The sequence below is a fragment of the Coturnix japonica genome, chromosome 3, assembly GCF_054131305.1.
Source record: "Coturnix japonica strain WE chromosome 3, WE-NBRP24, whole genome shotgun sequence".
Lineage (NCBI taxonomy): Eukaryota > Metazoa > Chordata > Aves > Galliformes > Phasianidae > Coturnix > Coturnix japonica.
In genome coordinates this window covers 9,253,730-9,268,634 of record NC_140665.1, presented here as the reverse complement: position 1 = coordinate 9,268,634, position 14,905 = coordinate 9,253,730, and the positions used below count along the sequence as shown (strand labels likewise).

The window sequence follows — 14,905 nt, the reverse complement described above, 5'->3', positions numbered from 1 at the left end:
CATTTAAAAATAAAAAAATAAAAAAATAAAAAAATCTGTCTAGCTTCTGAGTTGTTAAAAGCAAAATAGAGGATTTATTCCATTTATACTTCTTCTACCAAAATGCCAAACTGTCATTCATTCTAAAAATAAGCATCATGTCATGCAGTCTTTTGTTCTATATTGCTGCCTGACTTTTCATTATAAAATTCCCATGTGGTGTATTTCACTAGAAGCATTCCTTCTTTCAGCAGTTCCTTGCTCGGAAGGCATGTGCTTTGTCATAAAAGCTGACGCACCTCCACACAAGGCCTGTGGGGACCCTTTTTTCCCCTGGTGGCTGAGCTAAGAGAAGAACTTAACAGTCTGTCCTTGGAGGAGAAGTTCAGAAGCGATGCAGGGAGGGAGGTCTTTGCTAGTGTGCTCCCTGTGCTAGGTGTTTGGCACTCACTAGGTATAATGTGTTGGCATCTGTGTTATTGCTTAAAATGCTAAAGAAATGGTTTTCCTATTGTGCAAGGCGTCTCTGCTATGCTGTTGATTTTTTTTCTTGTAGAGGGTGTTATTCAGAATCACAGTTCAGGTGGACAGGTGCCTTTCCAGGTTTGAAATGAATAACTGAATCCTGAGCAAAGGCCCTTGCTGCCCTGCAGTGCTGCAGTTAGTCCCCAGAGAGGCCATGTGTAGCAGCTGCATTAGGCCAATGCCAGAGCATTGAACCTGGGAGATCCACGAGGAAGGGCTTCACCTCTGAGCCCCCAAAAGTGAGCTCACTTCGTACCAGTTAAGCAATCTGATTCTCTCATCCCTAAGTTAAACCTGCCCTGAAATAGTTGATTACATTCCAGTGAGAAAATGCACAGAAATTATATTTTTACAAGATAAAATTACAGGTTAGAATTGACAGCACTGCTGATGTGTAACTTAGTCAATCTGGTAAATTAGTAGAGCATGATATTCTTAGAGAAAGTGGAGTGTAGGAGCAATCCCTGAGCATTAAAAAATGTTGTGTGAGTGATTCAGCTGTTCTCGCTGTTGCAGGAAAGAGATTAGAGGTGCACCACTTTGTCAGTTCATCTCCTTAACTCACAATATATTATTTATTACAAGGATTTGGTTTCTTAAGCCTGCCTTTTTTTCCCCCTTGTAAGATATCACTGACTATTTGATCTCGAAGGTTTATTTTTTATGATGATGATTATTATTATGTACAAGTACATGGGGAGGGAAGAATTTAGGGGCTGCAGCAAAGCCCAAGCTTTCTAACATATAGAGCATTGGTGTTTTCATCTTGGTTGTCACCTCTTAGACCTCATGCTAAAGGTGTGATTGTGGTCAATTCAAGTGCATCTGGGGTTCCCCGTCGCCTTGCTTTCTGACTCTGTTGTAATTTGTTTCTCCCTTTGCTGGTAACACCAAGCACCAGCTCCCAGAATGAGATGCCATCTGCATGATAGGTGATGCCTCACCTATCCAACTCAGTGGTAGCCAAGCTGCCTGTGCTCAAGCCTCCTGCCCCATGGCCCTGTGCTGCCCAACCTCTCACACACATGTGCACACCTCTATGGGTGTATATACATGTGGGCACACCACTGCAGTGCAGCTTTCTGCTGGAGGGCCTGTGCAGCCCCAGAGATGTGTCTGAATATAGCTGTGCAAACAAGAAGTGGGAGATAAGTGTGAACAAAGCAGCTACAACAGAAGCTCCAGTGGCTGGGACAGGACAGTGTGAATGCTGCTGGAGGTGCAGCTGCATGTGTCACAACAGCACTTGAGATCACGGATGCACAATGACTTTTCATGCAGTAGCATACCTCCAGGAATGTGGATAATACCAGACCTATTGGTTAAATGAAGAATTTAATTTTCTGCAGCTATAAGCTGTTGAAAAAGGAAGAGGCCTGTTAAGATATCGATTTTCCCACCCCATCTTTAGCATCCAAATAACATTATACAGGAAAACTACTAGTGACACCCAGAAGAGGATAGCCACTGCTGAATCAGTTGCTCTTTAGCAGTATTTTCACAAGGGCAGCTCTTGCTTTTCTCACTTACCACATGACACAGTGCTTTTTTCTTGCTCCTCTCATGGTTAGCGGGGACAGGAGTGAGCAGCATGGGGTCTGCTGAAGGAGGAGCAGAGGAGACAGTTGCTTCAGACTGGGACATATGGCAGTACTACTGTGACGCTCTTGGAGGCTGTTAGCTAAACTGCTTAAGACACCTTGAGTTCGTTTGACAGGATTTGAGTGATAACACATGTTTTGTTAAGAGAGAGGGGAAAAAAAAATAAAACTCTTAACACAAATCAGCCCTTTAAAAAATAAAAAATAAAACAACAACAACAAAAATCAAAACACAAACTACTTGTGATAAGTGCTTTTAAAAAACCCATACAACCCTATCCCCAAAACTTAGTGACAAGTGAACTAATGAAAATATCAACATTTAACCTTGTTTAAGGTAGCCAGCTATCTTAACAGGGGGCATGCACATTCTTGACATAGCTGGTATTACAGGGTTGATTCTTCCATTTGTCTAATATTTAGAAGGCTTTTATTTAAAAATAATCATCATAATAATAATAAAAAGGAGAGGTAGTCTTGTAAAGAAGTTGTAAAGGCTAAAATAATAATAAAAAACCTACAGAAAATGGAGAAGAAAAAATTTGCTATGCCTGGCAGTCTGAGAGCAAAGCTGTCATGACTTTGTTCAGGTCTCATGAAGGTACTCTGAATATGTTCAGCTTTGCAATTAAAAGAATGGGTCCGTCCAACCATCTGAGGTAGTTTCAAAGAATACTAAATGAAGAGGTAGTAATAAGACCTATGACATGTAACCCTATTTATTTTTTCTCTCTGTGCCCTTCTTTCAGCAGAATGTTGATAAGAAGGAACAGATGGCAGCAGCACCATCCTGTCTCAGCACCGAACACTGTTTGGGAGATGTATGCAATGTAAAAAGCAGCCCTGTGTGGAGAAGCAGATAGTACTCCTGCAAAGTGTAAGTGTCCACGCTGTTACATTAGCTTGCAAAATACACAGACATATGTCTATCTTAACTGCAGAATTCACCAAATTCCTTTTTAAATGTTGTTTTGAGGTCAGGGGGTTGCAGGGTTGCACCAACCTTTTGAATTGCTATGGACATCTGAATTCTACAAATATTTGCCTGTCTGTCATTCCACTCTTTTGTCCTTCATTGCCCTAACTGAAACATTTTGGGTTCCTTTCTTGTAACTTTTGATAAATCTTTCATAATAGATTTTGGGTTTTGCAGCTTAACGGTATCGAATTGAACCTAAGATTTATTGTCGGTTTCACTTGACCTGGGGTCGAAACTTAAAACATTTGATGGGATTTGTTGCAGTATCAGGGAGTGATGTGAAAGTTGCTATTTTTGGTTCCTGCTTAGTTGTTTCTAGAACCTATAGATTTTAAAGAAATGAAATGATAAATAATATTTTCTCCATCAGTCAAAATAAGATCAGTTTACGTCATGAACATTGGTTTCTGGTCAACCTGATTTGTACAAGTCCTGATTAAAAGACACAAAGGCAGAGAGATCCTAAACAAAAGAAACAACAACAACCAACTCCCAGTGAAGGCATAGGCTGCCATACTGGGAGTTTAAACCTTCCGGTAGTCTGTTTGCTTTTCATTTTTACTCTGCTGATCTGTTCAGACATCTTCCCAGCCCACACTGCACTGTACAACCATATGTAGTTGCTGTATTATAGCTGATGTGGACCAAATATTTGCAGGGGAAGGGACTGGTGTTGATTCAGGTCCTGTATGCAAAATGCAGACTGGGTTGTTGGCTTCCTTCTCCAAGCTTCTGTGGCACTCAACATTGTGGTGTTTCAGCTGCCCTCCCACTATAGCTAACCAGAAGAGGCAGCCCCATCACAGTGAGTGGAAGAGGTGCAGTCTAGCACATGGTATTTGGTCCAAAACAGGCCAAAAAAGAAAGTAAGTTATGCAAAGAAAACAAATTTCATCAGTTAAGGCAATAAAGCAAGGAACTGGAGCAAGTCTATAATGCTCAATTGACAGCCAGTCAATATTTGTACTGGATTAACTTTTCAAGGAATGTGGAGATTTCAGGGAGTTTTATGTAAACACTGTAAATAGGTTGGGACACCAAAGTACGTTTACAAATACCGCATGTCGGATTAGATTAGAATCACTTCCAGCGAGCAGGATTTTCCCTACCACAAAAGAGACGTTTACATCTTATGAAATGAACACAGATATAAATTTCTTCTTCATCAAATACATTCAGAAATGTAGCTGGGCAGCTCTCGTGGCAGTGCTTCAAAGAATGCTTCAAAAAGACAACTTCTGTCAGAGACCAGATTCATCCATCTTCTGTACATGTGCCACTCCCAAGATTTGCCAGGTAGGGCTGTAGCTGGGATGGCATCATGGCTGCCACTTACCGTGAAAGCTGTATGAATAGAGAGAGACTGTATGCAGTGTCTTCTCTTCCTGTATGCCACTCACAGGGCCTTGGGGGACCCATTTGCTAGACAAGATGTCAGCTGGAAGGAGTTCAGTTCTCCTGTTTGTCTTACTGGCACTGATTTATAGTCACTTTTTTATTCCCTATCCCCTCTTTCCTGGTCAGAGTAGCTTTAAGGTTTGAAGTGAACCAGTGTATTTGTGTCCCAGTGTTCTCCGAGCCTTGCTCATCTCTGTGAGGATACCACCTTTCATTGTAATGTAATAGGCAAAGCAATTAAGAAACACGCTCAGCAGTTCTGGCATTTGCTCCTTAGCTGAAGATCCATCAGCATGCCTACAGGTGACCAGGAAAAGAATAAAGTCTGCCAGATGTAATGTTTGCAGCACTGGAACGCTGGAGTTTGACCATTGGATTACAAGTCTCACAGCCTTCCAGTGGCATGCTTAGCATCCACTTCCAACTGAGAGAAAAATGATTTATGAGTTCCAAAGCTGGAATCAAAGTGGACAAACATTTTGAAAGTGCAGTGATTTACTCCACATTGGCTTTTTTTTTCCCTCAAGCCATCGTTCCAGATTTCCCTTACTGACTCTCTTATGACAAGGGGCTGGAATCACAGGAAGGTTCCCAGCTCTTGAGGCTGCCCAAGCCTTCCACATGGGGCATAATAGAGCTCAGTATAGCCTAAGTTTGCCTGAGCAAATTCAGTGTCCTGAGTATGAAACATGCAGTGCACTGGAGAAATGAGCACAAGTAGCTCAGCAGTGAGAGCCCCTTTTGCAGGAAGGTAGGTAGCTGTAGTTTACTGTTATTCCTTCTATTTCTCCAACCCTCATATTTTGTTTTCCATACAAAAGGTAATTAGGCCATAAACAGAGGTCTGACAACTAATTTTATCTTCAGCAAAATGAATATCTTTAGCAACAGATAATTTTAGCTAAGGAAAATTAAAAAATATATATTTTAGTGACATTTTAAAAGCACAAAATCCATTTTTTTTCCTTCTGAGGTGGTTCTCCCACATACCTATTTTGGTAGGTGTGGAGGTGCTCACAGGTTTTAGTGAACAGATGTCCTGCTTCAGCATGCTTCCTACCCCAGCATCAGGCCTTGCTGGTCTGAACCTACAATACAAAGTTGCTTTTCATTTCCTTTCTCTTGTTCTCTGGTTCCTTTCAGACAAGAAATGATCTGAGGGAAAAGACATTGCTTTTCTTACCCCTAAATTTTCATTGACATTAATAGGAGTCAGGTGGCCAAATCCCTGCACACAGCTTTGAAAATTTAAGGCCTGACGTTTTCTTCTGGGCAGATTCTGATGTTGCTGGAGTTGTGAATCCTCTGAAAAGATATTAAATATGCAACCAGACTATGTCAGCAGTGCCTAGAGAGTTTATCTACAGAATTATTGTCTACCTTCTGAATCTATAACCCTAAAATATTGATTGGTTAAAAGGTAGTGGATAAAGATTAAGACAGCACAACAGCAGATTACCCTAATCAAATAAAAAGAGTATTAACAGAGCTGTGCACGGTCCTGGGGACGTTGATTTGAAATATAGATGTCTTAACCAAAGTGCTATGTCTCAGTTTTTGAATGCAGTTCTGAATGTGTTTAAATAAATTACCAAATAGAGAAAGAAAGCAGAGGAAAAAAAAAAAAAGAAAAGAAAAGAAAAAAAAAGAAGAAAAACCCACCATGTTTCAGACAGTAAATTTCTGTTTATAATGAAATTGTTTTATGCATTTCAGTGAATAGATGGAACTTTTAATGACCTTTTCTCTGGATAGTGAAAAGTTGTACATAGGGTTCTCAGCTTAGAGAACTCCATGTGATTTTAAACCCGTGATTGCACGTGTACATCAACATAAGTACTTGTGTAGTAAAAGAATATCTGTATCCCAGATTGCTGAAGTTACAGAGGCACAAAAAGAAATGGGGGATTATTAGTTTTTGTCAATGGTGGGCAATACTGGTAAATCACTCATTCCCATGTAAATAGTGGGCCACTGAACAATATCATTTCAAGTTCCTATCCTTCCCTAACTACAAATTTTAATTTCAAAGAGAAGGTGTGGAAGTTGTTTTTGAGTTACAGCTAATTTGTATGGCCGGCTTTTGTTTTTGTTTCAAACGGCACCTAATTTTTAAAGCACGGTGTAAATGAGGTTTTGAAAGTTTTTAACAGCAACGTGGATACATTTGGAATTAAAACTGAGATCTGAAATGTTGTGTCGCTCCACTTTAAAAATAAGTTCCCCTTCTCATTTGCAATTAAAATGTCTGGAATTTGCATAAAACGTGTGAAATTAGAGATAATTGAAATACAGTAGCTATAAATATGTCTACTCCATTTGAAAAATAAATAAAATGTCCACTAAAAGGGTGCGAAACCTATATCCCCTTCTTTTGTTTCTCACATTTGGATCTCTGGCATTTTTCACACTTTTATGGCTAATTTTTATTGCAAAACAGTATGTTACATTTGTAGCAGTTGTGGGAATGCAGAATAGCCCCTGGCAGCTCTGTAAAAAATGGAACGCTGGCAACACGTTTAGGAGAATACAACTTTCAATTTCATCCACAGCATTGATGTCGAGGAATCTTATTAAGTGTGATCTAAGAAAAAAAAAAAAAAAAAAAGAGAAAAGAAAAAAAAGAAAAGAAAAAGAAAAAGAAAAAGAAAAAAAGAAGATGATAAAAAGAAGAAAGCAAATGTTATTTAAAGTACATCAATTCTCTGCTGTTCCCTGTGTTTCTGAGCTGTCACAATGCTGTGTCCCAGCCCGGCAGTGCTGGAGGGGCCCTTTCTGCCCAGGGCTGGGCCATCCCATCTCATCCTCTGATCCCTGCTGGCCTGGCGCCTGATCTTCAGCTCCATTGGCAGCTCCTTGTTGTTTTGGCTGCGGACCAAAATGCTACTGCTGTGCAACCAAGTTGGCACAAGAGCTGTATCTCTCGCAGATAATGGAGCTGGAAATACAGACCTCTACCATAATGTCAAATTACACCTTATTAGCGCGTGCACTTGTGAATGGCTGCCACTAGAGCTGAGCTATATCGTTATTTCTCTATCTCCAGCCTTGGAACTTGGAGAAATATTGTTCCAATAACACCACAGGCATCTTTTTCAGTGAAACTGCATGGTGGCATCCTCTCGTTTTTGGTACTGTGTGGTATTTCTGCTGCTGGAGAACACCAGTCGACTTCAAAAGAGCTGCTCTGGTGTTGAAATGGACAGCAATTAGCTACCCATGCAAACACCTGGGATGTAATTCACAAACTGGGACCGCCTGGGTGAAGGTTGCTGTGCTATTCCATCACTGCTTCTCACCCTGGGGTTGTTATTTTTTGATACCCCATTTCCTGAGGACTTCCTAGCAGTGGGAAATACCCCAAATCAAAAGGATTTCTGTATGAGTCCCATCCTGATGGTAATGGAAATCCAGCAGGTTGTTCAGCATCTGAGCTCCCTTAGTACTTCTTGCTGGTATTCTGCTGCAGTAGGTGGATGGGAAATATGGTACCTCCCCCAGGGAATGGAATTGTTCCTCAGCCAGCACCCAGCGCGCTATAATGTATTTTTGCACATCACTGTACTTCTCACCAGAGGTACTGATGTCTAGCAGAGCCGGTAGGTGCCTCACTTCAGTTTTCCTGATTTGGGGATCTGGAGTCATAGGAAGGAGGCATATTTCCAGGGTACATTTGAGAAGAGCTGAAATATTATTGCATTAAGACTGAAAAGGAGGATGTAAAGTGCTCTGTGGAGTGGTGTATAGTACAGAGTGAGATTGATCCTGGAAAAGTCACAGCGAGGTTGCGTCTCATCCAGGCCTCGCCACTATGGAGTCATTCTTCAGAGACAGCCCGAGCTACAGAGGAACCACAGCCTTACCTGCAAGGTGCCTTTTCATGCGTGCTTTTTTCTCTCCTTTTAAGTTGTCCTCAAGGAAAAATAAGAGCAAAAAGTCCCTATGCTGCTCACTGCACATCTACAGCACTTCATAAATAATAGTAGCTGTTTTAAAAGCAGGGGACAGGCAGAGGGTTACAATGGATGAAAGCTAGTTAGAGAGTTAGCTAGAGAAATGCTTAAAAGAGCAGAGGCAGACATAATCCAGCATTTATTTCCGGGGTATTCACTGGGTGCCCCTTTGACTATCTGTGTTGGGCAGTGCAGGAACCTGGCCAGCAGAGCTGCAGACCCCGGGTGTCCCCTCAGCTGTGCCCACCCCTCCTGAGTCTCACTATGGTCAGTGGGAGAGCTGTGGCTCCTCATGCCCTGTGCAGGGTGGCACTGAGTGGCCACTTGCAGAGCCTCCTCCTGGCACAGGCTTGCTCGCTTTGCACTTGCTGAGTGAGTGACATGTGCAAAATTGATCATTTCAAGAGCCTTTTGTACAACACAAAACTTCAAGCGGAGAACCCAAGGCATTTCCTTTCATCAACCTGGTTCTAATTTGATCAAAGCGCTAAAAAATTCAACCCGCCTTATTTCCTGTCCAGTTCTTTTACACTTTACAGCACATTATATATCAATCTCATATTCCTGAATTTTAAGAAGCAACCGGTTATATAATTGGATCAACAGTTGCCAATCACTCCAGCACAGCACTGCATTATTACTAAGCAGACTATAATTTTGAAGCTCTTTTTTATTATGCGTATGACTATATTATCACTGTATACATATTAGGACAGCTGAATGAGCCCCTTAAGGAAAATAAGGGTTCAAATAACATTGACAGGGCTGATAGAGTAGCGGAGCTGAGGATTCACCCCTGTTATAACTGTATTGCCTTATGGCACATTTTCAGGAGAAAGAATAAGAACGGTAGCTGTGTGCTTCCTTATTAACCCTACCAGCAAATCAGAATACCACAACGGTGGCGAAGCTGGCCATCATTGTATGCTTAGGCAAATTAAAACTCAGACCTGCTTTCTGGTCTCAAATTTAATGGTTCACATAAGAATTCTGCATTGTCTAGGACTTGAAATCCCATTCTTTTTCTCTCCAGACTCCCTCCCTGTAGACACACATGCTCACAAAAGTTGAAAACAAAGCCATTCCAGCTTCTGCTTGCGCAGTATACCGTCCTGCTTCATTGTGCACTTGCTGTTTGCGTCCGATGAGAGCCAGCACTATGTCATTTCAGTAGTTCGTACAATTACATGGGACTGCTAAATATGTTAAGTCAATAATATTTTTCCTCCCCTAAGCTTGAGATGTTAGCATTCTTTGAAAAGACCTTGAATCTTGTCTCAGTAGTATCTCCATAAATAAAACTGAGTGACAGCCTTTTAGGAAACTCCATGTTTTATGCCATTAATTCACAGATAAGCATTGTTAGTCAAATAAGCATTTAATTCCCAATAGCCTGAATATTTCAATACCTCGTAGCAAACAATAAATCGAATGTACACAGCGGCATACAAATTATGGAGAATATTCCTTAGGGTTGACATATGAACTCATAACCTCTTAGGTAAAGGTGAATGACTACTAATGCAATTTCATTATTGTAAAGATCTCCCTTTTTTTTTTCCTTTTCTTTTTTTTTTTTTTTTTTTTTTTCCTATTTATAAGCAATTCATTTGAATGCATTAGCTGGAATGGATTAATCCTGTAAATCATAACAGCTGCAATAATAATATTATGAAGAGAACAACATGATTTATTCTATTTTTGCCTAAAATAAGGCATTTAACAGTACATACCCGTTTGGTTATTTTTTAATCTTTAATATGTCACACATTTATATGTATTTTTGTGCATGTGTGCTTTGCAGACATAAGTATGCCCACAATATAAAATACTAATTTGTTTCACATCTGTGTAAGCAGAGACAGGCAAACACAAAAGCATGCATGTGTGCAAACAGGACGCGTCTCCTCAGCAGTCTGATCGTGTGCCCTGCCAGACTTCACCAGGAAAAACTCGGGAGCAAAATGCAGCAAAATACAACTCACTGTGATTAAAATTGCCTTTTAATTTTCAGACAAAGTGATACAATTCAGAAATCCGTGGGTTTTTTTTTCAGGTTTTTTTTGGGGGGGCATGGAGGGGGGAGAGTTTTTGGGTGGGCAGTATGCCTTTCTAGTTTTATTTATTGAAAGCTAAAGCAGGAATAGGAGCATGGCCTCTCCTACCAGTGCGCATGGTATACAAGCTGATAAAACAGTACAAGCTGACTTATCAATTTTGAAGCCTTTTGTACAGTCTTTTCTTAAGCAGTTCTTCCTGTGTTTTTGAGTAATGTGATAAAACCACTTCACCATCTTCCTGTATAAAACTGATGGCTGCATGAGGAGCATGGTCATCTTCAGCTGCTTGTTGCATTCTCTTTTTTAAAAAAAAACAATGCACAAAACAAGCCCATGGGCAGCTGAATAGCAAGTGCGTATATGAGCATGTGTGTGCAAGCAGAACAAAATATCTATCTTGTGCTGCATATTTAGCAATCCACAGAAACATGCCCTGTGTCCTCTTCCTCTCCGTACCGCCAATCGCCAGGCTAATAGGAGAATTGAAATTCCCACTTCCAGCCTCACTACAGATTAATACGGTTCAGCACAGATACTTATTTCTCTGATAGTTTCCCAGGCATCTTCACAGTGAAGTTGCAAGAAATTATTACAGCAGAGTGTGTAAAGCAGATGTTATCCCATTAATTAGCTCTGGACCTGAGCAGGCTCAAGACTTTCCCATTTCCAGACCGATAGGAATTGGTCCCAGTGAGCGTGCTCCATATCCACATTTAGTATCTTCTCATAAACAGTGCTGGAAACACAGCAGGCCCTTGATGAAGATACACTAGCTTATTTCTAATTTAAAGTTGTGTTGCTTAACCTTAATGTAATTGGTCACTGGTGACCAACTGTTTGTATAGTGAGTTGATGACCAAAGAGATGTAATAAATTATAAAACGTACAGCTTAAATAGGAAGGAATGATGGTTCTGTTAAAAGCCTTGCATGTAATAATGGTAAAATAATTACACCTCGAACAGAAGAGCCTTGGATCTGATAAAGCTAACAAAGTCTTTCACATGAAGGTGTTTTCAACTGGCTTTAAAGCACGCACATAAAATGCTTCTTTCTCACAGCGCGGTGTCTTACATTAACTGAATAGTCGTCTTTCAAAGCTCAGCCTAATATTGATTAAAAATAAATTGGTAAAGCAAGATATTTTCTTTTTGAGGGGTTGTTTGGATTGAAGTAATTAACCAATTTCTGTGGCTAACGAGAAACAAAAGAAATTTGCACAAATAATTATATTCTGTACATCAATTCAAAGCCACTGCTAGACACTGCTTTAGAAAAGGGTTGATTGGTTGGTAGAATAACCGGGATAATAATCAACTATAGAAAGAAGTAATTGACACAACTTTAATGTTTAATAATGAATAGCATGCCAGGGGCAAAATAAAGAAAATTTGCCTTCTGAGGACTGGTCTGTACTTGAAGTTTCTTGGGCCAAATACAGTGGGTTCCTTGAGACTCCTGAACTGTGGCTGTGGTCCTGTAGCGAGTAACAGGTGCGGTTAGATTTAAAGCCCACAATTGCGTACATTAAATCTAGTAGTTTCTATATGCTGCGATTTAAATTCAAGCCTTTTCCCTGATGAAGACTTAAAGATTGATTTTAGAAATGCAGAAATGTAATGAACACCTACTCTTCTACGTCTGTTTTTCGTTTTTCAGACCGCGCTGTATTAACAAGACTGTTCATTAAATCAAGAAGAGTGAGGAATAAGTGTATGAATTGCCACTCTCCGAAGCGATAATTTTTCTCTCTAAATATTTGCATTTAAAATTTGGACTACCTCCAAATGTCCTAACTTCACAATACAGAAAACGAGTTTATTTTTCTTAATTCTCATATTTCATTTCTTACAAAGAACTTTCCAATAATTTAAGCTATTTACAGTGCCTCAAAGATCATTATTTCCCCATGACTCCTCGGAGAAATATTGGAGCCACTCTCTTTACTGCTGACATTAGATTTACCTTTGAAGACTGGTTTACAAAATGGAGACATTAGGTTGTGAAAGTCATTATTTTTTTACACTGCTTGGAATGCTAAGTTTTTTTTGTGTGTGTGTGTTTGCTGTATTAGAGTAAGCATTGCTATAGCTACTCAGTTTGTTATGGAAACTTGAAAAGCAGATGCATTAAGGTATTTTGTTTTTAAAAACACACCGTTCTTTATAAGAAAAAATATAAATACTGTCTGGGGGCTTGTCACCGATGTGTATTTAAAAACATCCCAAACCAATGAATAAAAATGCATTTTGATACTCTAAGTGTTAGAAGAGAATTGCTCATCCAATGGGAAATCAGGTGGGGTAACACATCCTGATTCTTGTAATTGAGGCTGTAAAGAAAGATGAGAGCGATGTGCACCGTTTGTGTCACACTAGTTGTGATCTGTGAAAATAACTTCAGAACAGCCTTTCTTAGCATTAAAATGACACTGTTGCTGTTCGACTAAAAATCAATACAGCTCACAATTTTAATAAGGAACATGAATCTGAAAAAGTGTTTAGTATCAGGCTATATAAACACACCCTAATGAGATACTATAAAATCCATCACATTAAAGGCTGGTTCCTACAAGGTATATTAGCTAAAAATGTTCAATATATTAGGTCAGTGTACAACACTACACATAATAAAGCAGGTCTGTCAAGGCAAGATGCATGTTTTGCCCCTTAAAACTGTAATGTTTTGCACATTTTATAAGGTTCTTTGAATACATGAATAAGATAAGTTATTCCCATCTCTTTCTTAAGCAATCTCAGAAATGGCTGTGACCTGAAATTGGAAATCTTGTAAACACCCATCCGAAGAAAATGTGCGCAGTTCTGTCTTAAAGAGATGGTACATGTTTAATTATCCCAACTTCTTCTAGGAGAATACTATTAACATACACATTAGCATCGTCCCATTGGTTCCTCCTGCTGCTCCACCTTAGGGGCAGCAATAGGAGCTAATCTTATTGCTCCCATGCGCATAATAATGAAATTTTGTCTTGTCTCTGAGGCGGTGTTCTTTGGTCTGAAGTACAGCAGGAAACACTTTTTTTTTTTTTTTTTTTTAGAAAATTCCTGACCGACTCATCTAAAAAGATTTTTAAAATTAAAATTCTTCCTGTGTGAATACCAGAGCCTGCAGAATACGTTGCTTTGACTTGAGAATCAAAATTAAGCAATTGTGCAAATAAATTGCTCTGTATTCACATCTAGGATACAGTACACTGTAGCTATGGGTGTATTCAGCTCTTTGAAAAATGGGAAGCAGTGGATTTTATGGTGTGTGTGTGTGTGTGTTTTTTTTCCCCCTCGCAGTGTCCATATAAGCTATTCTTAAAGAATAACATAAAAGCAAACAAAAAGATATGGTTTTAATATAAAATACCTCTGCCTTTTTCTTTCAATCTTCTACTGACTATAATGGGGAAAGGAAAAAAAAAAAAAAAAAAAAAACAGGCAAAAAATATATGTGAATTCAAGGCTACTGAATTAAGGGAGGTTGTACCAACATTTCCCCCACTGTACATTATTTGTATTCAAGGTTTTTGAAATGACATTGTAATCTGATGATGCACCAGCCTATTATATTGTCTAGCAGGACAAATATCCTTGCGTTTTCTCTGTAGAACTAACACAATTTTTCCATGTCAGAGGTGCATAATATCCTGGCGGTCATAAGGAATGATGCTATTAATCCTCTTGGGCAATCTCCAGGTCTGATTATTAGGGAAATAAATTTGCATGCTGCATATGAGCTAGGTGAATCACTGAGAGCACAAATTATATTTCCTGACAGCAAGTTAGAGAATGGAGCCACATCGCTTTTTTATCTTTTTTTTTTTATTTTTTTCCTCTGAAAGCTATAGAATTTCAATTCATTACATGAGATTGGTTAGAATTCAAGTCTCTTTTTAAGTTGATATTAAGTTGAGTCTGTTATCTCTATGAAGGCTAGTAGGTTCCCCTGAGTATCCACCTAATCACTACTTAAAAAAATCGAAACGTATAGTTAGTGTCATGATTTAGGTACCAGAGCTACTTTATTTATCAGTGTGGAGTGAGATAATTTCAATTTGAGGCTCTGTAGCCCTCATGAATTTAACTGTCTTGAAAGCTTTTTTTCCTCTCTCTCTCTCTCTCTCTTTCTCTCTGCCCCTTTCTCCCTCCCTTTCAGCGTGCATATTGTAATAATGGTTATTCTGGGCACCTGTTTCCCTGCTCTGCATGCATTTTTCAGACTACTTTATTTATCGTATCGTATATTTCATTGTACGTATTGAAGATTTTGGGGTGAAACGTTGTTTGGATTTCAGTTAAGAAATTTGGCTGTGTTCTCCATGCTAGCCATGCCACCAGGCATTTCTGCTTTTCCTATCTGTGATGAATGTATTTTTATTATTTTTACCATTTGGCATCTGAGC

At 39.4% G+C, this 14,905-nt stretch overlaps 1 long non-coding RNA gene across 22 annotated transcripts in view; it reads left to right on the top strand.

Moving 5' to 3' along the window:
* LOC107310797 (uncharacterized) overlaps window positions 1-14,905 on the top strand; it is a 423,706-nt gene that overhangs the window by 354,323 nt on the left and 54,478 nt on the right. For 21 of the 22 annotated variants that reach the window (XR_014944413.1, XR_014944407.1, XR_014944419.1 and 18 more), the window contains one exon: window positions 2,858-2,982. This is a non-coding gene — a long non-coding RNA (uncharacterized LOC107310797). Of the gene's footprint in view, window positions 1-2,854; window positions 2,983-14,905 lie in introns of all 22 variants that reach the window. The other variant, XR_014944421.1, reaches the window with a different exon arrangement.